This window comes from Cygnus atratus, chromosome 11 (assembly GCF_013377495.2).
Source record: "Cygnus atratus isolate AKBS03 ecotype Queensland, Australia chromosome 11, CAtr_DNAZoo_HiC_assembly, whole genome shotgun sequence".
Classification (NCBI taxonomy): domain Eukaryota; kingdom Metazoa; phylum Chordata; class Aves; order Anseriformes; family Anatidae; genus Cygnus; species Cygnus atratus.
Window position 1 is genome coordinate 8,965,040 of NC_066372.1, and position 24,013 is coordinate 8,989,052.

Below are 24,013 nucleotides of genomic sequence, written 5' to 3' on the forward strand. Positions count from 1 at the left end.
TGCGCCCAGCACGGGGTGCAGGGAGCGAGGCAGAGCTTTTGTCAGCCCTGCTTTTGGCTCTGCCTCCAGCAGAGAGGGGAGGTGTGTCGCTGCAAGCCTCAGCCCTTCGCCTTCTGGATGCGAGCAGCCTCCTGCCAGGCTCCTCCAGTGGAAAAGCAGCGGCAGAGCTGGGGGAGGGAGGAGGAGACCTCCTGCCGGGTGCCGGCACCCGCACCAGGGGGCTCTGCCTGGCACCGCGCGGGGGGAAGCTGCAAAGCAGTTCTGCGCCTGGCCACCGTGATAAATTAGCCAGAGAGCCGGGCATTTCACGCGGCTGCCTCGTCCCCTGCCAGCGTGCCAACGTGATTAATTTTCAGTGCAGATGAAGCTCGTTTATCACAGGCACGTGACGACCACGCGGCCGGCGGGGGCGAGCGGCGAGTGCAGGGGGACGAAGGCGAAAGGCAGCGAGGAGCCGCGCTCGGGGCAGCGCCGGGAGGAGTTTGCCACGTTCGGCTGCGATTAAGCACGCCGGGGAAGGAGAGCCCCGCGTGGGCTGGGAGCTTTTATCTCCGCTAACACAGGCGGCCGTGCGGCGGGAGGAGAGTAAGAGGATTGGGGAGCAGCAGCTGCGAGCCGATTACTGCACTTGGGAGAGGCAACACCGCCTCTGCTGCCGTGCAGCCCTCTTCTCCCCTCGCTACCCTCTCCTTGAGGCTGTTTTCCACCCCATCCTCTTTTTTTTCCACCCCACAGCTCCTGGGAGCGGCACGTGCTCCTGCATCCAGCATCGTCGCCCCGCGAGCAGCCACGTGGCGGCACGGCTCCACTCAGTGCTCCGGGAGGAACCGCCGGGAAGGCAGAGCTGCCTGAGCTCCCTGACGTCACCCTGCCCGGCACGGGGAATCGCTCTGCCTGCTCACCGCCCGCGGATGGGAGTTGCCGCACGTGCTGGAGCGGTGCCCGAGGCGGCTGTGCTGCTGGCACGGCGCGGCGCGGCACGGCACGGCTCTCCCGAGGACCAGCGTGCTGAGGCAGGGCAGCAAACTGTCCCCCGGCTCCGGGGCTTCTGGCTCCGGTTTTTGCGCAGACACCGAGCGTTACCGCTGGACACCAGGATTTGCAAGCGGATGCGCAACAGAGGAGAAAGGCAGGAGGTGCACAGCAGGCACGGCACTGGGGTTGCACCGCTCCCGCATGGACAGCAGCCTGGGGAACCGGGAAACAACGCAGCAGGGACATCATTTAGGAAAGGAAAGCAATTTCTTCCATGCCCGAGCATCTTGTCTCAGCCTACAGAGGCAGCAGCCGTGGAAGCGACGCAGCAGGAGTGTGGCCAGGCCACGCGGGCCACCAACGGCAGTGACAAAGCCTCGGGCCGGTGGCAGTGCGTGTGGTGGGACACAATTATCGGCCCTACGGGCAGTGCCGAGCAGAGAAGACGCATTTTTTGCTATATTTAATTCTTAAAGAAAACGTGCCGAGAGGCCAGCCGGGAAGACGACGCGATAGGCGATGGCCCTGCTGCTTTGGGGGCAGCCCTGCTAATTTCTCTCAGCACAGAAGCGGTGCCGTTTCCGCTGGGTTAAATTACATTTAGAAAACCCGGGGTGACTTGGGAAGCACGAGAACATCACACACAGAGGGGATTTAGGGACCAGCTCAAAGAAGATGGCAAAGGGGGGTGTCATGCTGCCCCGTGCCGACCACAATTCCCAGTCCGTGGGGATGCTGGGACACACGCACACACTCGGGCTCGCACCACGCTCCTGCCACCCTGCTGCACAACCCTGAGCACAGCCAGGGCCCCGTGAGGCCGTGTCCCCAAAGCCTGGCCCCAACAACATCCGTGCCTTCAAAGGCATCCCGACCCGCGCACCCCTGCTGCCCCAGCACCCCCTGCACGTGGGGTGTTTCGTCCTGAGAACTGCACCTTTTTCTTGAAGACGCAGTTTTCAGAGATGGTAGCAGCATTAAGAACATATTTTTTTTAAAAAATAAAGGAACTGAAGGATTTTTGCCTTTGTTTACCGAGCTCCATGGCTGGAACAGGGACTCAGCCAGGCCTGATGCACCCCGCAAGCACCCTGCCGTGAAGCAGAAAGCGACCAGGGCGCTGCAGCGAGCCCGCTGCGGAAAGGTTGCAGTGACGGCACTGCCTGGCCCGGCACCGTGAGGCCAGGACCGCGACCTCTGACTTTCACGTTTCTTCCAAAGTGCTCCGATCATGCCACATCCAAACCCTGCTCCTCCGCCAGGTCCCCAGGGAGGTTTTGCTCCTCTCCCACCTGCTGCTTCACCCTCTGCTCTTTCCAGAGCTCCCAGTGCCACCCCCGAGCACCTCGGTGCGGTGGTGGCAGAGGCATCCCTGCTTTTATTTAAATCATCATGTCAATTACTCGACTGAAACGCAAAGTTCTCATCCGTCAAAGTTTACCCAGAAGGATCAAAGATGCCCACACACTTTCCCTCTGCAGATTACAGAAAGGCAGCGATGAATGTTTCCCAGCCAGCTTTCACACAGCACAGAAATAACCGCGCCAGCACGCACGTCTCTATTTGTGCTGGGCCAAAACGCGCCGGGGGCCGCATCCTGGGCTCCTCCCCTGGGAGCAGCACACAGGGAGCTGTGTGGGCCACATGGAGCAGCAGCAGCGGAGGTGGGATGGGGCGACCTCTCCGGAGCCTGGGTGATGGGGAATATAACCCGGCCATCACAGCCAACCTCCCCGCTCCGCTTTGGGAGAGCTCCCCGCAGCAGGAGGGGTCCCCTCCCTCGCCCCGCCAGCACACGGAGGATGCTCCGGCACCAGGCACGCCCGCAGCGAGGAGGAAACGCTATGGCACTTACCAGAGCCGAAATCTTGCGAGGACCTGCTGGCTAGGCACGGAACCTGGAAGGGAGCAGAGAGAGAGACGTGCTTCAGTGGGCTGGCTGCCGACAGCAGCGGGCATTTTAGAAGGGGGACGCGGGAGGGCTGGCATCGCACCAGCCCTGCGGGGAAGGGTCCTGCCTCCCAGCCACCCCCGGCAGCACGCGGAGCTGGCAGGGGGCTGCTGGCCGTGGGACAGCCCCGGGCATCACCAGGTTCGCTCGGTCTGAACCCTCCTGGCTCGGCTCTCAGCCACTGTGCTGGGTCGCTGCCAGGTGCCCAGGCCTAGGAGCAAGAAACCGGAGCCTTCCCCCTGCACCCTGAGCCACGTGGGCTCACACGGGGCTTTTGGGGTGGGCCAGGCTGCCACCTCCTCCCTCCACCTTGTGCAGGGCCAGCAGCCTCCGTGGGGACACCATCCTGGGGGACACGTCCCGGGGGTCCCCACCGAGGAGCACCGAGGCTCCCGGTCACGCAGGGCCCAGCATCCCGGAAGACTCGTGCTTCAGCAGAGGAAGCAGGGTGTGCGGGGAGGGAACTTTTACTCGCTTTTAATCCGTAAATTAGTTCTCGCGCCCAGGCTTTGCATCTGCTGAGAGCCTGCTGCCCCTTCCCACGCCAGCCAAGGCTGCGCACCCACGCCGAGGAGCTGCGTTGTGCTCCTGCTGGCTGCTCCTGTTTCTTACTACTCTCCGTGCCAATAGCTGCGATGGGGTGCAGGCACACCCCAAAACAGAGTGATGCGCTGCTGGCACCCGCCCTGGTCCAGCACTTAGCGCTCCCCTCTCCGGTGCCTCACCAGCCCGGGTACGGCGCTATGCAAATCCATGCAAAGGAGTCACAACTATAAATATCTGTGAAAAATCTTCCCATAAATACGAGGGAAGGGGAATTTACAGCGCTTTCTTTGGAGATTTCTCCAGGTGTTCCCTATTAAGCCATTGTGTTCGTTTGCATAAGTATTCCTCAGACAATAACGCACGGGCTGCAATCAGTTACCGGCTCTGCAAACAGAGCAGCGGCAGGCGCGCTGCACTCCAGCAGCCAGCCGTAAAGATGACAGACGGGCTCCTGACGTCACCAGCTCTTTGGGGGGGGTGTTTTAAATCAGCCACAGCCAGCAACAGGTTGTGCTCACCCGATCCTACAGCGGGAGGACGAGGGGACGAGCTGGGACCCGTTGGTCACGTCGCCAAGGGACAGCCCGCTGCTCGGTCCCTGCTCGGGGACGCTGCCTGGCATTGCCCTGCTCCTTCGGAAGAGGGAAAAGGAGCAAAGTCTTCCTCCCTCCCTCACCACGCACCAGGCCTGAGCAGCTCTTGCGAGGCTGCTGTTGCGTTTTTTCAGATGTGACAGCTCTTTGCGTGTTCAACGCGTCCCTATCACGGCTTCCGTGTCCTTCTGGGGAGATGGGAGGGAGACAGGAGGAGGAACAACACATTTTCTCCCCGCACGAAATTCCGAGCATGTCCTCCGCTGAGTGCAATTACTGTGTATATGACTCCTGTAATCCGGCTAATACAGTTTAGTATGCTGGAGATTAAGGGATTTCGGACTGCAAAGTCCATTTCATCCAGCCAGGCCTGCGCGAGGCGATGCCAGCAGAGAAATGCTCCTCCAGAGGCACCCGGACCGAGCCGGGGCAGGTGCCAGCCACACCACGTCCCCAGGGGGCCCTCAGCAGGGAGAGCAGTCCCCACACTGTCCTCCCCGGGCAGGGAGCATGGGGACAGCACTGCATCGCCCCCAGCACTACCAGCCTGGAGCTGGTGGTGCCCAAATTCAGCATCTGCAGGAGCTGGCGGCTCTTGATGGCCACGGCCCCAGCTGGGACCCAAAGAGGCTCCTCGGGGCTGCTCCTGACCTCGTGCCCAGCAGCGGGGGAATATCGCTGGCCATACAGCACACACAGCCCGTTAGGGGATGTTCTCCGCTGGCTCTGCGTGCAGCGCAGCCGGCTGGGCTGCCCAGGTGTTGGAGTGGATGCATCTGGGGACACGACAGAAATGGTGAAGGACTTGAGCAGTCACGGCACTGCTGCTTCGAGCGCTCTTCAGGCAACAGGAGAAGAGCCTTTATCTCCAGGCTAGAGAGTTAATAACAGCACAGGAATAAAAACTCAGCTTTGGCTGAAGCAATGGCTTGCAGAGAGGGAAGCTGGAGCACATGGCAAGCCCCAGGGCTGCAGGATGAGATAGACAGAGGGAAAACCTGCCCTGGTTCCTGCCTTGTAGACCTCCTGCACAAGGAGGTCCCCCAAATAAACCCCCTTGGGGGTCAGCATCCTCCCTGCCAGGTGAACAAGGGCACAACCCGCACCCAGACACCGCTCCTGCCCAGGGGATGCCATGGAGGGCTGCCTCCAGCTCCTCCAGCCCGAAGCAGAGAAGACACAGGGTTGTTCTGCAAGCACAGATGACCAACATGGAGCAGGGAGGTGGCTTTAGGGGGTAAAAGCTGCCCTTCCAGGGCCGCCCCATGCCCCCACGCAGGCTCAGCCCCAGCCAAGCGCTAGCTTGCCCTCGTGGTTGGATGCCTGGCTCCAAACGTCAGCCTTTACGCAGTGTTGTACAGCGCAACCCCACGTTGTCGGGAGATACCCCAAAGCTATCGACACATCTGGATGCAAATGGGCGTTTAAGCGCCCCACACGGTTCCGTGCATACGCAATGGATTTACTGTCGCTTCTCGTAGCGTTAGGAGGGATGAAATAAAGCAGCCGAGCAGCAATGGGCAGGTGGAAGCAGCCACCAGCCGACTCGAGGGCTTCAGCTGGGAAGGGAGCTCTGGAATAAAAACCAGCGGTTCACTAAATTCTCCACCCTACAGAAGCTTCCCCTATATGTACCCCATCTTTTGGCTTCACAGCATCCTTCTGAGCACTGCTGCTTCCCCCGCAGGGGAATTCAGAGCGCATACAAAGCTGCCCAAGAAGCAGCTCCTGTTCACTTGGTGCCCATTTTTCACCCAGCAGGCTGCCGAGAGGTCTCTGCCCGCTGTGTTCTCCCAGGAACCGGGGCCGTGGGCTCTCATTTCAGACGGGCTGTGCAGGGGAGCGCGTTCACCCCTGCAGCAGAAAGCCCATATTTTACCTGACGAATTGAGCTCGGCCCGAACCTCGGCTTTCCATCAGGAAGTGTTGGCACAGGAAATTTGTGGCCGGCCCTTTCCATCAACCCGCGCGGCCTCCGGCATGAGGAAGGGCTTTTGGATAGCGCTGCGCTCCTCGAGGCAGCAGATGAATGTCCAGCTGGGGAGGGGGGCTGCGGGCTGAACCCAGACACGCTCGGACTCGAAAATAAGGTGGTTTTTAGACACGAGTACCAACGACTGGAGCAGGAGGAAATCTCTGCCTTCAGATATCTCAGGGGGAAGACAGGGTTAAAAAAAGAGAAGAAACAATCCCAGGGAAAGACTACAACACCTTGAAACCTCTTCCTGCTTTGAAAGGCAGGCCTGGAGCAGGGAAAGAAAGCCTCATTACCATCAGAAATCCTCTCTCCCTGCCCTTACCTCCCCGCTCATTTCCATATCACAGGGCACACAATGCCTTTCTTCTCCGGGAAAATGTCCCATTTTGCAGAGACCCATGCCCAGCACGGCAGTCGGGAGACGGGGAACAAAAGCCCCAGTCCAGGCAGCACCGGTGGGTGACTCCTAAGACCCTTATCGCCAGTCAGGGACAGTTTTTATCATTGTTATTATTACCAGACTACTTTATCTTTTCTTTTTCTTAGCTTCGAGATTCCTTAGTCAGTCAAATAACACTCAGGCGTAGCAGAAGCAGCAGAAAATAAAGCATTGTAAGGGGTTCAGGAAGTTATTTTCATCTTAACGAACGTGTGAGAAAGGTTGACGAGTCTTTATTCTGCTCTTAGGGGATCGTCTGCAGGTTCCCGGCTGATACAGGGAAAAAAAAATTAAAAGCATCAGAAGAAATGACAAGAAGAAGTAAAAGCCACTAAATGTACGTGATGTGCACCCCTACAAAGGGTGCCTTGGAGCCGGGAGTGCGCAGGGTGCTTTGTCCCAGCCAGAATCAAAAATCTGTGGTTTTCCACAGAAAGTGCCCCAAACACGAGCCAGCCCAGGCGGCACCGGTCCCGGCCATCGCTCCCACAAGCAGAGCCTGGAGAGGAGATCCTGTCTCAAACCCTACTGCGCACACCTCTTGCACGCAGAGGTTGCAATAAGACCAGGAGATGCTGAGCTCCCAGGGCCCTGCTCCTGCCTGGCCATGGGGTGATCCTGGCCTCTCTCAGCGGGGCTGTTTCCACACTGAGCGGGGCCACCCTGCCATTTTCCCATCCCAAAGCATCGCAGGTGGAGCAGGGTGGGAAAGCAAAGCAGTATGGACATGGAGCAGCACCCCTCCAGGATCCATGCCCCACGTCGCTGGATTCATCCTGCTCCAGTCTGGCTGCTCCGATAAAAGCAAGGTGAATCCAGCTGTGCACGGCAAGTATTTCCTACGAAGACCTCGGGAAAGGGAGCTGGGGCTCCTGGAGCAACAACAAGCACACGAGGCTGTTTGTGGGGCAAGGAAGCCTCCCAGGACGCAGTGCCGGGGGGCAGAGCAGCGGGGTCCTGGCACCCCGGGGGTCCTGGGGGTGCTGGTCCCTGGGGTTTGAGGTTCCCCAGCCAGGGGGAGCGGGGGCCAGCCCGCAGCGCGCCGGCTGCCCAGCGGCTGCGCCACGCCGCGCGGGGCTGTCAGCAGTGATCGATGGCGCGGTTCAGGAGGAAATAAATTCGCAGGCTTTCGCAGGAGGTGAACTGGGGGGTGTATCCATCTTAAAGATACTTAATGAATGTGCCTCAGCACGCCGAGTGGCAGCAGATACATCTCCGCAGCCAGCGCTCCCTGCGCTGCTCCTTGCGAGGTGCAGGCGCAATTTAACAGCTTCTTATCGATTTGAGTTACGCTCCCGGGGCCCCGGCAGCACCTGTATTGCCCCAGCCCAAGAAGAGCCCTGTGGTCACAGTGGGGTCTCGCCCAGTGCGAAACCACCCGCCGCACACTGCGTCTGGGGACAAAGCCGGCTGTCTGGGCAGAGAAGGTGTCCTTGTGGCCTCCTTGAAGCACACCAACGTCCGTACGGGATTCGGCGCAGCCTCAAGGGAGAGGACGGTGCTGCGCTGCTGGAGCCTGCCCAGAACCGAGGTGGGACAAGAAGGATGGTCCAAAAGGGAGATGCTGCAGTACTGAGAGAATCAGAGAATCATAGAATATCCCGAGTTGGAAGGGACCCATAGGGAGGTAGGGGGGGAACTGCAAGCAAAATAAAAGAAAGGCGGACCTTACGGATGACACCCTTGCAAGAAAGACTTTGGAAAGCCTTTGCTTTTAAGGCAAGAAAAATGGCAATCAGCAGTTCTGGCGCGTGGCTTTGCTTTGTTTTTCCCTCTTTCCCTCGAGGGGGAAAAAAGAAAGGAAGAAAAGCAGCACAGAAAAGCAGAGCCCTGCCTGACCTTTCTGGCTACACGACCTTGTCTGAATCACTGGCTGGTAACAATGAGTGAAATGCCAGTGCCCCGGTTCCTAAATACCAGCCTCCTCTCGGGGTGGAATGCCAGCTTTCGGATGTGTAAATGCCGCCAAGCAAATGTCACCCTCCCCAAGGTGTCAAATGCCAGGGCGGCTCGGCCTCGGGTGGGCACCAGGGCTGGGGCACGGGGAGGGTGGCCGTGACCATGGGGTCCTGCCCAGGACCCTGCCAGCTCCTCCAGGCTCTGCTCTGCTCCAGTGCTCCCCCACATCAGTGGCACGAGACGTGGGGAGGGCAGGATCCTGTCCCCTCGGTGTCCCGACAGCACCCCAGCTCGGAGAGCTGCCCTTGATGTTGGTTTTCACCCTTCTCAAGTGCTGCTCCCCAACACATCGCCTATCAGACCTTCCAGAGCGGCCAGCTAACCAAGCAAATCCAATTTTAAGATTGTTTCACATCCAGACGACACGGTTACTTCCAGTTTTCTCAGATAAATGGAAAAACAAGTGAGTAGCAGGAGATATTGCCATCTAACGAGTTTACCGCTACCTGGAACTCCTCATTTTCAGCGAGCACTACTGTTGCTGCTCTTAATCCCATTTATTAAACTCGAGGAATCATCAAGCACGCCGTCGTCGTGGCACTGAGCAAGAGCAGCACCTATGTAAAGCCAGGGATGTTTGCCACATTTCCTCCTGCAGCCAAGGCCTTGCTGGACGCAGAGCCACGGTCTCCAGCAGCTCCCCCTTCCCTTCTCCCCGCTTGGCATCGGCGTGGGCTCGGGAAACCCATCCGGAGCAGATTTGTTCACCCAGCCCCGGGAAAAGTCACCGGGGGCTGCACAAACACCGCCAACCTTCCTACCTGCCGCCGGAAACACGATGAGCCACGTCAGGAAATGAAGTTGCTTTTTGTCTTGTGGGATTTGGAGCTTTTCTCTTTCCCCACACCCACACCTTTTTTTTTTCCCCCGTAAATGTGTGAAATAATTTTACCACCTTTTTTTTTTTTTTTCCTTTCAGATACTCCTCCTCTCCCCGGATCTCGCCCTTCCTGGCATTTGAAAATAGCTCACGAAAAGGAGGAGGAAGAGGTGGAAAAAAATAAAATGAACCGAGTGGGGATGAAAAAACAGAAGGGGAAAAAAGGGAAAAATACAAGAGTGAAAACATACTTCTAAAAGCGAGTCAGGCGCGGCCGATGGCTTCGACTTGAGCACCCCAGGCTGCCTAAAGCTCCCCTGGGCAGCACAGCACCCCCTGCCCACGCCGGGCATGCGTCCTGGTGCCATCCCCAATGACAAAACCCTGCCCCCTGTGCTGCACAGGTGCGAGAAGGACATGATGCACCCTCCTGGCGTAGATCAGATCAGGATGACCTTTTAACCTTTTCCTCTGAATTTTGCAAGCTTAGGAAGGCTCTTGGCATCCTGTCATTTGTTACACAATGGACAGAAAAAGTGGGGCATGCATGTGTAAGGCACGCACCCTGACACACCTCGGCGGGAGAACAAGCCCCTCCAGTGACTCCGAGCATCGTTTGTGATTAGAGCTGGTTGGGAACCTGCTGTCGAAATGGGTTTCCTCCTTGCACAGTGCTGACTGCCGGAACGGAAATGTTTGGAAAAAACATGTCGGATGTGATAATCCTCTGAGGAGCAAAGGCAGGTGTGTGTTCCTGAGCTGCGTGGCCAGGGGACGGGGCTGGACCGGGCGCTCTGCTTTCAGCACAGCTTGGGTGCCCACCTCCCATCCCATCCCGTCCCATCCCATCCCATCCCATCCCATCCCATCCTGTCCCATCCCATCCCATCCTGTCCCATCCCATCCCATCCCATCCCATCCCCTGACCCCCCGTTTGCGCTCCCTCTTGGGGAGGGGATGACCTGGCTGTGTTTGGGCAGGAGAAAGGGGCGAAATAAACAAAGGAGCAAAAGCGGAAACAACTGGGAGACTCCCTAATGGCTTCTCTACATGCTTGCTTAGGATTTCTTATTTTCTGCATGCAGCAGCAGCGCTCATCCTGTCCCCTGGGACGCACGTGCAAGCAGAGCGAACGCTGTCACCCGGCCTGGCAGGCACAGGGACATCCAGACCCCGCCGAGCCGTCCCCCGCCGCAGGGGCAGGACGGAGGGAGGAGACGCTCCATCAGCGCGCTGGAGTCTGAATGTGAGCAGACGCTAGAGGGACGCTTCTCAGCTTTTTTTCCTTTAAAACTAGATAAATAAGCAACCCTCATTCACCACGAAGCAAACGCCCCGTGCCTGGCGCAGGAGGGGCCGGGGGAATTTCTGCCGGCAGCAGCGTGGAGGGGAACCCGCGGCTGGCAGCGGCAGGGGGCCCGAGGAGTATCCCCGAGGAGCATGGCTCGGCAGGGAAGCGCCGAGCACCCAAAGGATGCTCCCCACCTCGCTCAGGGGCGCTGCGAGCTCCTCGCCTCCGGCACAGCGGGAGCTGGGAGGGGAAGCACGGCTCGTCCTGCGTGACATGAGCACCTGGACACGTCGGGGAACCCGGGGCTGAAGCCCGGCTCCGACACGGCACCCCGCGTTAGGGCTGGGATTTTCAGCAGCGGGGAGGGAGCAGAGCCCTGCCGAGGCGTGGTGCTGTGCCAAACCAAGTGGGCTCTGTCCGTCTGCGCTGCTGCCGCGTCCCTCAGCACCAAGCAGCCTCCGAAGCCGGCCAAAATCCTGAGACCGTTTGGGACACCGAGCGTTTCTCCGGCTCTTCTCGGGAGCTGTCACCGCCGCGCTCCCCCCTTCCACCCTCCCACTTTTTCCAGCTGAACCAAGGAACAAACAAGCCCTCGCCCACTCCAAGGAGGTGGCTTGGCAGCAGCCGAGCAGAGGATGCTTGCTGCTGGGCGACAAGGCACCGAGCTAACTCAGCACAGCCAGGCGATGGGCAGCGAAGGCGCCCCTTCCACGAAGAGCACCGCGCCCAGCGCTCCTTCTCAAGAGGTCTCGAAGGGCTGAGCGCGCACTTCACCGTGCACCCGCTTCCCGCGCGCAGGAGCGACGCTTGCGAAGCTAATCATTTTCTAGTGCATCTTCATTAGCCTGGAAACACTCCACTGCTGGCCTCCCGCATCTCCACGGCTGCTGAAGTCCTGGGCCAGATTCTGCTCTCGTGCACGTGGGTGGAAAGGCACTCACTCGCAGCCAAACTGAGGTTGCAACCTCGGCCCTGCACCGTGGGGTCTGGCGCGGAGCTGGGTTCTCAGCCCCAGCAAACTTGGGGTGTGCAGCCCCAATCCCTCCCCTTGTTAGCTCACGAGGCATCTCTGGCACAGAGCTTCAGCACAAGGCGTGCACCTTTCCCCTTCGTTTCCATCAAAGCCGCATGCAAAGAGGCAAACACCCCGAAATACACCTCAGTGCTTGCTCGCAGGAGAGCCCCTTCCCAGAGCAGCAAAATTACTGTATTACAGGACAAGCACAGCCAGGCACCACGCAGAAAGCCCTTCCCAAGCCGAGGACAAACCACCGCCCGTTCCCAGCCGGCAAGCCCCGCTCCTCGGCAGGCAGCAGCACCAAGGGGGGCACCCTTCTTGCCCTGGTCAGCAGGATGGGCTTTGCAAGAGTTCCGGGAATTCCTCATAAATCTGTGTCTGAGAAGCACTGGAAAAGAGCTAACTCTCTGACCCCGCCTTTACCTTTGCCTCCGGGCACGACTGCAAGAAGACAATTCCAAATCCAGGCTGAGGATATCCTGCCCAGCCTGCCCCAAATCTGGCAGAAAAAAAAATCCTCCTGTGCTGCAAGGCTAAAGCTCCCGCCTGGCGACGAGCCCGGGCCGGGCCTTTTCGCAAAGCAGGTCTCGGCAAGGCCGCGGCGTCCCCGTCCCCAGCAAACCCCATAAAGCCCAACCCAGCGTCCGTGAGGTTCGGAAAGGGGAAAGGGACAGGATTAAAAATAGATTACAGCTTTGTTTCAACCGCTGTAAACTAAAAGGTCCCCCAGCAGCCACTGCTGAGCCAAAAAGCCCGCCTGCGTTTCGGGCCACGAGGCACCCGAGCAGCGGCTGTATTTTCCATTCCAAGGCTGGTTAATATTGCAGCCTGCTGATGCGGGCCTGTTTGCCCACGTCCGGCTGCTGTTTCTTCACTCTCCGCTGCCCACCCTAACAAGCAGGGCGACACGAAGGTAAATAGAAAATAAATTATCTGGCACTTAGGACAAACAAACAAACAAGCAAGGCCGGGGAGCACCCTCCCGACTTTACAAGCCCGACGGCTGGTGGGGAAGGGAACTCATTTTCCTGTAATGGGAGATGACTACACTTCGTTAACTCAAACTTTCTCATTAATCACCTTTGCACCGCCTCTGTCTGCCTCGTCGCTGTCAGGCCGCAATAACATATGGAGAACGTTCATTTATTGCCCAGCTCCCCACTCAGTAAAGATACACGGTGCTGCAGCGATGGATTTACCCTGACACCCGGCTCTCGGCACAATAAGGCTAATTTCAACACGCGGCTGACTCAAACCCTGTTTTCCTCTATCCCCTCCTTTCATTCCATTCTGCAGGCAGCAGGTGCCGGGCCCGGCAATTAGAGGTGACAGGCGGCTGCAGGCAGAGCACCGCCGCTGTTGTTGTTCCAGCGTGGGTGCTGGTGAAGGCTTCTCCCCTCCTGCCTGTTTCTCTCCCGACAATGCCCAGCCAGAGCCACGTCGCTGCTGGGCAGAGGATGCTGGAAACAGCCGGGATTTCCCCACCAAGGCACGAGGGCGTCGTGGCCACGGGTCCCATCCGAAGCAGGAGAGCCGGCGGCGCCGTCCCACGGTGCGCCTCTCGGTTTCCCCGTGTTGGGTTTGACACCCCCAGTGTTTCACAACCACGTCGTGTTTTGTCGAAATCGTATGCAAAGCGCTCCTCCAGCCTCCCACGCATCTGTTTATTTTCCAGCGGGCTCTGTTTGTTCCAGGCTTGCTCCTACAAGGCGGGGAGGGAGGCAGTGGGAGGGGGACGCGCGGTTGCAGTGCGGTGGCCGGATCCTGCTGCGGGGCCACAGGGGCTCAGGACCAGCAGGGATGCCCCATGGATCTGCCCAGCATCCCGGCCCATCCACAGCTCTGAGCTTCCAAGCAGAGAGGCAGAGGAGGATGCAGAAAGCAGGCAGAGCCGGGGGGACGCTGCCCTCGCAGCCCCAAGGGCTCCGGCAGAGCCCGGTGTCTCCATTTTGCAAACTGCACAGCAGCCCCTCCATGAAGTGACAACTGCTGCTAAAGCAAAGCCTGGCCGCAAACGAGCTGCTCCTTTTTTTAAAGGAAAGGATCTGGGATTAACTAATTCTTAATTAATTAACAGGGACTTAAATGTTGATAGATGTCGAATATAGAAGAGAAAAAAAGGCAAAAATCCCTTGTTGGACAGGTTTCTTCGCGCAGAAAAGCCTTTTAGGGGATTAAAAAAAAAGTCATGCTCGGATGCAGCCGCCCCCCCACCCACTTTTTGGCCCCCTCCAAGCTCTCTGCATGTGTTAAATCCTGGGGAAACTGAGGCAGGGCTGGGCGTCCTGTCCTTGCTGCCAAGCAGGAGGGATGGTGACCAAAGCCTCAGCTTTGAAACAACAGGAGAAATGAAACCTACGGTGACATCCTTTGCAACTGAAAGCATCCAGTAAGGGGAACCTTGCCCCAAGGAGGGGTAAGTAGGGCTGGTGGTGTTCAGCCAGCGCTGTGCCACCGCAGTGAGCGGAGACCCAAGAAAACTTGTGGTTTGCCCCAAAAAGCCAGCAGCTATGCATGGGTGAGAAACAGCCACACACAAAACTGATGACGCAGCTTCCACGGCTCACTAACATCTCATCTGAAAGCACTCCGATGCGTTGCATTACCCTGAACATTAATGGAAGCCATGTATTAAAAAAAATAGGTGTTAAAATCGGAAATTGCCATTTCTCTGCTCATTGTTGCAACGATCCCTCGCTGATCTCTGAGTCGGATCCACGCTTTAAAAAAACCCCACATGCGCACACCGGGCCCTGGGAAGCAGAGCGCTGGCGACGCACGAGGCCATCGATTAAAAACCCACGCAGGAGCTGGAAATCACGAGCAGCAGGAAGCATTGCCAGCCTGGATGCAGCGTTCTGCGCTCTGCCCTCGGTGTGGGGCATGGAAAAACATCCAGAAAGGTGCTGGGGGTTTCCGGCCACGCACAGCCTCTCCATCGCTCGGGGGGACGCAGCACCGTGCGCCCCAGCTCCCCTTCCCGTGCCGGCTCGGGAAAAGGGGCAGCTCCCAAAGGCTTGGTGAGCACAAGGAGGAAAAGGACTAGAGCTTCCACATTTAGCACGGGATTTCCACCAGCGATGTGCACCCCGAGGGTCTGGCGCTGGGCTGGAGCAGGGAAAAGGAGGCGGCACGCAAGCACCCGCTGTGCAGCGGGGCCAGAGGGAGCCGGCACTCGTCCTCCGCACCCGGCTCCGTCCCCGGCGCGGCGGCAGGATTAAGCGCAAGTTATAATTAAGACTGGATGTTTGAAGAGAAACATAATCTCCGTTCCGTGGGATTCGCCGGCACAACAGTAATTAACGTCTCATTAACATTCGCCTAATTAAGCAGTTTATGAAAGTGGGTAGATTTGCATACTGCTCCACTTCAGCTCGGCTGCGCTGGCTCCGCTCACACGCCACCGTTAACCCTTCCCCTGCACAGCGCGTCTCACCCGGGCCCGAACACCCCCTCGCCACCGCCTCTGCTGCGGGCACAGCCTCCCAGAGCCTTTCTCCTGCCCTCCGACGGCCATCTATTTTTAAAGCCTTTGGTTGCTTTCAGTGCTTTGCCCTGGATTCTCTCTATGCCTTCATCGCAAACAAAGAAGCCTCGCCAGAATTTCTGAGGACCTGCAGAGTCGGTCTCCTCAAACGCTTCACGCTATGCCCGCTCACTTCCAAACCTTCTTTGTTTAATGATTAAAACGGTGACTTCAAGAGCAAAGAGCCGCTCCAAATTCCAAACAGCAACTTAAAGGATGTCTCCGCAGCTTCCCAAAATGCTCTGACACAGACCTCGTCCCTCTCCGTTAGGGTCTTCCTGTTTCTTCCTCCAAAGCAGCGGAGCAGCTCGGACAGGAGCAAAAAGGGGTACGGAACAGCTCCGAGAGCTGCAAGGTTTTCCACACCACATAGCTTTAAACAACAGCTTAAAGGCTTGCAAAGGGACCTCGTGGTCATTGAAGGCAAACCAGCGAGGCACTCCCAGAGCACCGAAAAGCCCCCAGCCCCTTGATGTGCCTTCCCTCCCGAAGACAGCAGGGAGCTGGGATCTCCTTTAAGCCCGGGCAGGTCCCGGAGCAAGGAGCCACTGCATGGGACGCATCCCGCCCGCCTCCACGCGGCGATGTCACTTGGAGAGCTGGCCGTAACATTTTCCACTGCTAATACCAGCTTTCTGTTCTGGTGTTGGATTAGCAAAGCCGCTGCATCCATCACGAGCTTAGACAGAATGCGTGCAACCCTGCCTTTTTTTGCTTTTCTTTTTCCTTTCTCACTCCCCTCCTCCTAAAGGGGGAAAAATGAGCTCTCTCGTTAGCGGTTAATGCCAGGAGTCAAGATGCAACTTTGCAGCAAATACAGTGGGGGAGAAAAATTCATGACACAGCCTTTCATTGAAAATCGATAGAGCCCAGCCCTGCCCGTGATATACGCACTCAATTTATTCCCCTCCTGGCTCGCAGCACCTTCACCGCCAGCCTGGCGGAGCCGCCCCTCGACGGCAGCGAGGGGAGGGCACGGGGACTGTCGCAGATGTGCTGGTGCCCTACAAAAAGGGGGCAGCTCTGCGCCACGGAGAGGCCCCAGGCGCTGCGCGGGGCTCCAGCACCCCCCTTTGTGCCGGAAAGCAGCACGGCCGCCTCTGTGCTGCTGCAGGAGACCTGGGCAGCCTCGCCAGCGTCCGAGGAGGAATTTTGGCTGCCCCAGCTGGCACGCTCAGCTAACGCACGTGTCCCCGCACGGCGTCACGAGCACGCAGGAGGTGGGGACGGCCACCAGGCCCTGCTGCAAGCACCCACAGCGGCAGAGCTCCGGGCTGGGTTTGGGCAGAACCTGCTCCGTTCGCCCGGCTGCAAACGCGCGATACGGAGCCGAGCAGAGCAAGGCAGATTTCATTTTGCTCGAGCTCGGCAGCAGCAGCCAGCGAGGCCAGGTCCTTGCTGGAGGTGGGGAAACACAGCCTGTGCTTCTGGGGCAGCTCACGAAGCTGGAGAGCCCTCTTACTGAGCGGCCACCTCCCCCGGCATGCTGGAATAGCTCCGTTCAACACCCGCAACGACCAAACTACACCCGTGAAAGCCTCTCCTCACCCTGACGGGCTGCCCCGAAACAGGGCAAGCATTTCGGAGAGGGGCTGGGGCCCCGCATGGCCCCGTGCCCCCGCTGCTGCAAGGCAGCATCCCTCCCCCAGCACAGCGCAGCCCAGCCCTGCCCTGGTGCTGCAAAAGCAATTTCTGAGTTTGCTTCCATCTCCCAACAGGTGCCTGCAGCTAGAGCAAAGCGCTGCTCCCCGGCTCTGCCGCCGGAACGCTCCTGATTTGCACTTAAAACCCCTCTGCCGTGGAAGCACGCCTTCATTTTCCCCTCTCCACGCAGCTCTGGAGCCTTCCTGGAGGGGCCGCGGCCATCTCCCGCCACCCCACCTCCCTGCACGCCCCACAAACAGCCCGCAGACCTCCCTTCTTGTTTTTACAGGTTAAAAAGGGGTGGGGGCATCTTCAGTTTTCCTTTGGAAAGGGCTGGAAACAGGGTGGAAACATCTCATCCCTCCGAGGGGGCTTTGCTTGCACCTTGAGGCTTCACAAATCGCCGCTGCCCCACACCTGGAGCCAGGTGCTTGCACAGGTCGATGCCTCATTCCTTCCTAAACATCCTTTTTTAGGGTTTTTATGGGTGCGCGGGTGCTGGGGCTTGCTGTCCACGCCCGGGGCTCTGCAAAACTGCCTGACCTACTTTCAGGGGCTCCTTCCCCTCGCCGACATGCAGACACCGCATTATGGAGCAAGATCGTGGCTGGGGTCCCCTCCCTACCTCCCCCCCCGCGACGTGCCCAGGCTGGGGGCTCGCTGCCTCCCGCCCCCTTCCCCGAAATATTCCCAGCACATCGCAGCCAAGAGGAGGATTTATTGCTCGCCTTATCTGCGCCTAATCCCAGCCGGAGCACCGTGATGAACGGAGCCGGCTGAACACAGGGCCTCTCACAAGGTCTCGGTGTTGGCAACTTGGGGTTGCAAGGCGGGGGGAGCAGCCCCCCGGAGCCCCCCCAGTGCAGGGGGGAGCACCCCAAGACACTCCTTTAGGGCGGGTTAAAGAGGGTGCAGCAAGCGCCCATCTGAAGCTGCGGCCAGGGGCACGGAGGGGGGCACAAACCCAGCCCACAGCACTTTGTCTAATCGATGGTAAGCAGTTTACCCACTGCTCCTCTGCAGTGCGGGGAGCCCTAATTCAGGCATGACCTGAATCTCTAACGGGGAGGGAGGTGGGGCCGGCAGGCGAGCAGGGGGAGAGGAGAAATGCCACGGATGCTGATTTGTCCCCGTTCCCTCTCCGCGGGTCGGCTCCTGGGAGAAAAAGCGCCTGCTAAATCAGAGGGACCCCCACGGAGCAGAGACCTGGGGGTGGCGCGCGGAGAAATCCCTCCCCGTTCCCCAGCCAGAGCAGAGCAGGTGGAAGGACGGGCACAGACGGAACGACAGCGCCACTGGTGTCACCAAGGGAGCCTCCGGTCCCCCGCGTGGCACCAGCAGGGCCCGATCCAGGCACCGTGGGGAGGGAGCGGGGGGGACGCGAGCCAGCGCAGCCCCAGCGCGGCCGTATCCAGGTCAGCTCGGGCCGTAAAAGCAGGGGGAGATGCTGGGAGCGTCCCGCGGCTACGAGGCAGAGGCCGGGGCCACCAGCATGCAGAGCAGCCCTGCCCTGCAAGGGTGCTGGCGTGGTGACGGGCTGCGCAGCACCGCTGGGGGGTTTCCAACGCAACGCCCCCGTAAGTCCCCAGTGCCCAGCAGTTCCTGCCCGTCTGCCAGAGGGAGAGGGGCTGTGGAGGGAGGGGGACGAGCTGCAGGGGGATCCAGGCTGCTGGCGGGGTGCAGGGGAGACGTGCAGGGGACGAGGGGCTCCAGCACAGCCCCAAACGCAGGGAAAATGGAAAAAAAAAATCAGTTGAAAGCCCCTTGATTTTTTGAGTTAAAATCAAGTGTGTCACTTGGGTAACAAATTGGCCTGCCTGACTGGCAGAAATAGCTCTGTTAAAATACCTCTCTCTGTTATCCTTTTTGGGTTGCCTTTCCCAAATGAGTTCAAGAATGGGGAGGGTTTGCAAGTCCCTGTGGACAGCCAGTCTCTCTTTTCCCTTCCCTGCACGGAGCAAGGTAATTATCTGCCAGGAGCCCGGCTGCTGGATGCCTGGTTACACCGCTAATTAGCGGGAACGAGCCAGTCCCCCAGGGCACGCGGGGCCTCCCATCCCGCTCTGCCTTCCTCGCTGCCCGCTCCTCCTCCTCTTCCTCCTCCGCACAGCCCAGCGGGCAGGGCCCTGCAGAGCACCCAGCACAGCCCAGCCACGGCCTCCCAGGGGCAAAACGCCCCTTCCCAGCCGAGGGACAGGGGACAGGAGGACGCCCAAAGCCTCTCCACTGCTAAGAAGGCACGAGGGCTGGCAGCGCTGAGGCACCCCTGGGGGCTGCCAGGGCTCGATGCCGCAGGCAGAGGGGACAGCAGCTCGACAGCACGCAGAGAGACGTGCTCCCTGCCCTGGGTCAAAAACTGCTGGGGAAGCCGAGGAGCTCCAGGTGCAGCTCCTGCTCTCCAGGTTTACACCCGGCCCTTCCCACTGCCCCAGAGCAGGGAGCGCAGCCTGACGATGCTCAGCCAGGACTTGGAGGGGAAGCCGGCCCCAGATCACGACTCCAGGAGCTCTGCTGGCCTGTCAGCTCCCAGAGGTTTCCCTCACCATCTGTACATCCTTCCCCACGAGGACAAACCCTCCAGAGCAGGGTCCCCAGCAGCCCCCACGGGGGGACCCCATCCCCTTGGAACGCAGCAGCCCGCAAACCTAAGGACCTGCTCGGAGGCTGCACCACCCCAAACGAACGGTAGGAAGAGACACTCACCCAGACACAGGTCCTGGACGACTCAAGCTCCTCTTCCCATGTCCCCCTCTCAACCGAGAGCAAGAGCAGCGTCAGGGTGAGCCGACAGCCACGGCTCCACCGCTCTCCTGCGCTCTGCGCCTCCAGAGAGAGCCTTGGAGCCGCTCAGCCTTTGAAACAAACTCCCCTCCGCAGCGAGGCATCAGTTGGTGGGTGCTCTGCACGCCTTTGGGATTTTTTTCCCCCCTTCCCTTTCTTTTTTTTCGGAGCGTTTTGAATGTGCAGATGCCCCAGCTTCTTAAAATTCAGCCCGGGGGCGTGGGAAGCGTTTTGGAACTGGCCCAAGCTGTCTGCTCCGTGCGTGCGCGCTGCTAAAAACGAGCCACCTCCAGCCCCCAGCCCCAGCCTGCCCAGCAGCGCGCCGTGCTCCGAGACGAGGCCGCCTGCACCCGCCGAGGGGGATTTGGGTGCCGGGGGATGCCGGGCAAACTTTGTGGGCAACCTTTCAGAGAAGGTCAGCGAGCATCGCGCCGGATTGCAGCCCTCGAGGCGATGTCCCGGAGCCAGCAGCCGTGGGGACATCCACGTTCCCTCACCCTTCCTCCTACCCCGTTATTATTTTGGGGCTGTGCCATTAACACGCGTTTAGGATACCCAGCCTGGGAGCCCTGCCCTCCAGCCGAGCATCCCTGCAGCAGCGCCGTCCAAGTGAGCGTAACGCGTCTCCTCCCAGGCAATTCCCAAGTGCTTCATGAACAAATAAACGAGCTACAGGGATTTAATGACTTAACCTGTGAGGCACCGCTGGCGAAACCCAGCTCGTCTGATAGCGCAGAGCAACGAGGTAGCACGCAGCCCGCTCTGCGGCGGAGCAACCAGGGAGGGCAACAGCGTCTCACCGGTTTGCAGCAGTCCAGCATCTGAACTGGCAAGATATTCAAAGGAATATAAAAAGCATTCGACCTGCCCTTGCAGGCTGTGCGAGGCGGCAGGGCCTCAAGGGATGAGATGCCACCACCAGCAGGACAGCCACGCTCCAGCCTCACAGCACAGGCTGCTAGAAACCAGAGATGAGGCTGCTTTTTTGTGGTCTTTTATATCCCTTCACCAACCCGAGCTCATCAGTTCCGTGAGGGCAGGCTCCCTCCCTTCCTCCAGCATCACTTCTCTGTAAATTTGAGTGAAATTCCTCCTTTCCTATCAGAAACACGAGGTTTCAAACACGCAGAACGCTGAATTTGAAGGCTGACTTTTGTTGGGAAGGTGCCTGTCTCCTTGTTCACAAAAGGGCTCATTTTTCCTGGAAAAGGGCCCAGATTTTGAGTGAAAGATCAATAACGTGCAGAAAACAGGTCCTTATATTTAATTTTCCACGTTACCAAAAGAAAAAACAATCCAATGCTGAATGAACTCAAAATATTTTGCATTTGTTTACCCCACGGCTGTGCTGGAGCATCCACTCCACCCCAAGGGGAAGGATGCGGCCTTTGGGGCTTCCCTTAGAGCATCCTCGCCTCCTGCTGCCTCCCCGCTGGGGTCAGCCTCGCTCAGGCTGCAGGCTGCTGAAAATTCAAGCCCTGCTTTCCCGTCCTGCCACTCTGCCTCCCTTCCTTGCCTTGGATGGGCTCCAAGAAGCATCGACGGTGCCCCCCTGCCCGTGCCAACGACAGCGTGGGGAATGGGAGCCAAACCTTCCCTGCAGTTACAGCCCTTGGGGCGGGGGGGGGAACACGAAGGCACGGCATTCAAGATGCTTGTGCAACAGTCATGACATGCTGCATCCTCCCAGATCCATATGGGGGAAAACTAACACTTTGGCAAATTTATGAAGATGTGTGAAAGTGATTATATTCCTGAAAATATCTCAAGTGGAACGGCCTACCTGGCATATTTTGTTGGTCATGAAACACGATCCGTACACCGACTGTATTTTGTGGCTTCCCATCTGTTTAAATACTTTAAATACTGATTTTTTTTTTTAATTTTATTTTTTTTAAAGAGCACGACGACAGCAGCGGCACACTGCTGACTCAGGCTCGCGGGGGGCGCAGAGGGGGCCGCGTTCGCCATCAGCAGCGTGATGCAAAAGGCGCCTCGCCCAGCCCTAGACGTGCCGAGGAGCCCAAAACCAGGAGAGAAGAGCATTAAAGCAAGCAGACCATCCCTCACGGCTTTGGCCAGCTTGTGGCACTGGTTTCCAACCATGCCATCTCGCTGCGCTGGGGGAGCTGGCGGCGCATCCCTCCCCTTCCACCAGGCGGGGATTTTACCCCGTAGGAAGCGTGCCCCCCGGCACGGCGCCCGGGCGAGCGCATGGACCTGCTCCCTGCCCGAGCATCCCTCGGCCCGCTGCCTCCCTTCCCTGCTCTTTATTTAATAGCTTCTATTTTAAACCTCGGGCTCGAGCGGCTCGCGCTGCGGCGGCAGGAGGGGATGGCACGGGGACGCAGCGAGCTGGGAGCCAAGGACACCCGGCCAGCAGCCCCCAGCTCCGGCGAGATGCCACGACAGGGAAGCTCGAGGTCACGTTTTCCTGCTTTCACCAAAACGCCCCGAAAAGGCGGCTACTCCTTTTCTCACCCAGTAGCTAAGGCAACCTGGCTTGACAGGCAGAAAAGCAGCAGGTTTCAGGAAAAGCATCCACGTTTAAAGCAACTCTGCTCTCCGTGCCGGTAGGAGAGGGGACTTGGGGCGCTGCCGTCAGCACCCACAAGCCATCCCGTGCCTCTCGGGATGGAGCACGTCCCCCCTTCAAAACACACCCTCTTTAAGGGAGAAAAAGGCATTTTTCTCGCCTTTTACCATGGTAATAGCTGAAAAGCAAAATACCCTTTTATGGCACGGTCACCTCGCAAAACCACCGTGCCGTTGAAATGAGACTTCAGGTCTAAACACGATGATTTTCCACCCCAACTCCAACAGAGCATTTAGCCACAAAGGGAGAATTTGGAGTTATTTAAGCAGTTACCTCCTGGTTACACGAGGCAACGGCAATTACACAGGACAAGGCGGCAGCGCGTAGTACCTGCGGCGTAACTACATCGTAATTACTCTTCCCCTGATTATGGACAATGATCAAACGAGATCAGAGCATCCTGGACAAATCCCCTCCTCCCCAGCGAATGTCAGCTGCCACGTGGAAAACGCAGCCACAGATCTATGGAAAATAGAGCAAAGACCAGCAGAATGTGATGAAGGCTTTCCCCAACGGCAGCGCGAAGCTGAATATTAGGTGATTTATGGCAGATTCCCTCAAAGCGAAAATCTCTCCTGCCACATTGGCGGGGTTTTTTGTTTGGTTTGTTTGTTTTTACAGCTCATTTGGCTTTTTGTTTGTTGAACAGCTTTGTGCTGTTTCCTGTCCTCTTGCAGGATGGTGCCTTGTCATTTGTGTTCCCTTACAGCTTTTTTTTTTTCCTCCCTAGGAGAAAACCACCTCTGCTCGTGTTCTCCATAAGCCTAATTCTGCGTCCCCACTGGTGTGTGACAGCGCCGGAGTTATTGCCACCTTCCAGAGGGATAAATCGTGGCGGAGACAGGGGCTGTTGTTCAAGGTCCAGCACCTGGAGGAGGAGTCTCCCGTTCCCCACGGAGCTAGTCCCCGGGAGGACTAATCCCACTGGAAATAATCCAGAGCAAAGAGGTTTTACAGTGTCTTTTCAAAGGCTCTTTCTTACTGACAACTGATGAGCTCATATCCCCCAATATCCATTATAGGGTTTATTTTATTTCTTGTTAAAAAATAAAAGGGCAGAGCCAGAGAAGAGTAAAAACCAGCAACAGAGGCTGAAGACTGACGGCAGCTGCCTGGCAGACAGTGAGTGAAAATGCTCTGACAAGATGAAATGTTTTTTCTTTCATTGAAATCACTCCCTTTCGGAATGACTAATACGCAGCTATCGCACCATGGATATTTCCAGAGTGATGAGATGTTTTTAAAATATCTCACTGTGCCTCAAAATATCTCACTCTGGCTCAATAGATCATCCAAAACACCACCCACGGAAATCATAAATAAATAGATACTATAGCGCCACAAAAGAGGAGACTGTCCAGGGCCAGGGTGGCATCCTTCACCGGCAAGCAAACGAGGCCACTGAACTCCTCACCTTGGCACACGGCTGCTGCAGCGAGGCTTGCTGGAAGGGCCAGAGGCACCAAGTCACTGCGAGCTGAGCTCGATGCCTTCTCCTCTCGCCAGTGCTTTTACAAGTCTTTGTCCTGTACGTGCGTCCTTGGAGATGCACACAGCCCCTTGCCTACGCAGCAGCTTCAAACCCCAAGTGGTAGAGCCCAGGCTCAGGCACCCAGTCCCAGAAGTGCTCCTGAAAATGCAGCGACGCCAAGAAGGGAGGAATGCGCACAGGGAACTCGGTAAGGAAGCATTAGGGGAAACCACACCCAGGTCCACTGAAAAATAACCAAAACCGCTGCAAATCTGTCCCACAGCTGCGTGGAGGCACTGCCGCTGGAAAAGGAGCTGGAAGCCTTAGGGCCCCCTGTGGCTGTTATCGCTTTCCCCTGTGCCCTTTGCTGGGACAGTCCCTTCGGGCAACCAATTTTTACACATCCCAATGCACTCACGCCAGAC

General features: G+C 58.2%; 1 protein-coding gene across 1 annotated transcript in view; it reads right to left on the reverse strand.

Annotated features, from left to right (window-relative positions):
• LINGO1 (leucine rich repeat and Ig domain containing 1) overlaps positions 1 to 24,013 on the reverse strand; it is a 111,664-nt gene that overhangs the window by 80,577 nt on the left and 7,074 nt on the right. Inside the window, exon 2 of the mRNA XM_035554231.2 lies at positions 2,831 to 2,873. The gene's annotated coding sequence lies outside the window, so the exon portion shown is untranslated. The remainder of the gene's footprint in view (positions 1 to 2,830; positions 2,874 to 24,013) is intronic.